Source organism: Solanum pennellii, chromosome 9, assembly GCF_001406875.1.
Source record: "Solanum pennellii chromosome 9, SPENNV200".
Taxonomy (NCBI): Eukaryota; Viridiplantae; Streptophyta; class Magnoliopsida; order Solanales; family Solanaceae; genus Solanum; species Solanum pennellii.
In genome coordinates, this window is record NC_028645.1 from 40,164,099 (window position 1) to 40,165,712 (window position 1,614).

The following is a 1,614-nucleotide window of genomic DNA, read 5'->3' on the forward strand; positions in this document are numbered from 1 at the left end:
CCATCGTCTTCAACTCAACCGCAACTCTAGCCAGTCTTCATTACACCGGATTTCAGGGTGAGCTAATGCTTCTAGCTTGGACTGGATCTTCTTCCTCATGTCTTGATGCCTTGGAGTTCCGGCATGGACTAGCTTTTGTTTATTTTAGTTTCTTAGAATACTTTTAGTTTAGTAATTTGAGGATAGATGTTCTTGTGGTGATGACTTCCAGATTTTGGGAATAAATAGTATTGAGTTTTTATAAGTTATTTAATCGATTTTCATTAATGAGTTTTAAGTCTTCCGCATTATATTGTGTTACTGATGGTTGAAATGTTGGGGATTAGATTGGTTGGTTTGCTCACATAGTAGGATAAGTGTGGGTGCCAGTCGCGGCCCGTTTTGGGTCGTGACATAAACAAGAACCACTAGATTAGTTGAGTTGGTGGTATTCTAGAGAAGCTTACATGTTGATATACATGCATAAAATAATATCTTTTAGAGGTGAGAAGTTCTGGAAAGTTGATCCTTCTCATGATATGGAGCCACCAGAATTTTATAAATTGGAAGGTGTGGCCAAAACTTAAGAGAAAGAGAGAAAAGGATGAGACAAGGAAAAGGGAAGGGGTGTGGTCAGCTTCAAGAAAAGGACTAAAAATGACATGCGGACATTGTAGTACAACATGTCACAACCAAAGAATATGTCCTATGGTATGCAATTTTCTTTACTTGGTCAATATTTATACTAGTTAATTCAATATCTTACTAATTTTGTCATTTTTATAGATTCAAAGATCAAAATAACCAGCGCAAGATGTGCCAGTGTCAACACCCCAAGCCAGTCAAGAAGAATCTGCTAGTGTCTTCATGTCTACTCCTTGATTTATTGCTTCTTCAAGTCAATAGAGTAGCCAACCTGATGGTCCTTCGAAATCAATGAAAATTGAAAGAACCCTACTGGACCTTCAAAGTCAGAGATAAAAATAATTGCTGATGAATCTGAGGATGAGAAACATGTTGCACCTTCAAGTGCAGTTGCTGATCAGGATGGAGGTGAGCTAGAAAGTGAAGACGAGCAGACAATTCTAAGGCCGATGGCAATTTCTGAAGCTAGGACTAGTCTTCAAGCAAAAAATATGCAGATTCGACCAACTAGTACCAGGAGGATTGGCTTCAAAGGAGATGACAATGGTTTGAGCATTCCAACTAATTTGCCATACTCATCAAGAAAATTGGCATGGAAAGGAAAAGAAGCTATGACTTCAAATCAGTTGACATTTGAAAGGGAGACAAGAATTGACAAATTGAAGGCAAAGAAAGGAAAATAAGCTAAGGCTTCAGATCAACTGACAGTTGAAAAGGAGAAAAGAATTGGCAAATTGAAGGCAAAGAGGGGTGGGAAGAAGTAGTTGCATTATGAAGTTGTTTTTTGTTTTCCAATGTTCTGTTATGGCATGATGAAACTTAATATTTTGACTTTTTTGATGTTACTATGTCTTGAACAAGTGTTTGTAAGTTTTTGTGGGTTCAAAATATATGACAATGCCATTACCACTTATCTATATAGTTGTTTTTTGTTTTTCAGTTGCATTATGTATGTTGTTTTATCTGCGAAGATGTCTTGATGGTAGGCTA

At 37.1% G+C, this 1,614-nt stretch overlaps 1 pseudogene; it reads left to right on the forward strand.

The window, feature by feature from the left end:
• LOC107030918 overlaps positions 1-1,388 on the forward strand; it is a 14,925-nt pseudogene extending 13,537 nt beyond the window's left edge.
• The last annotated feature ends 226 nt before the right edge of the window (positions 1,389-1,614 follow it).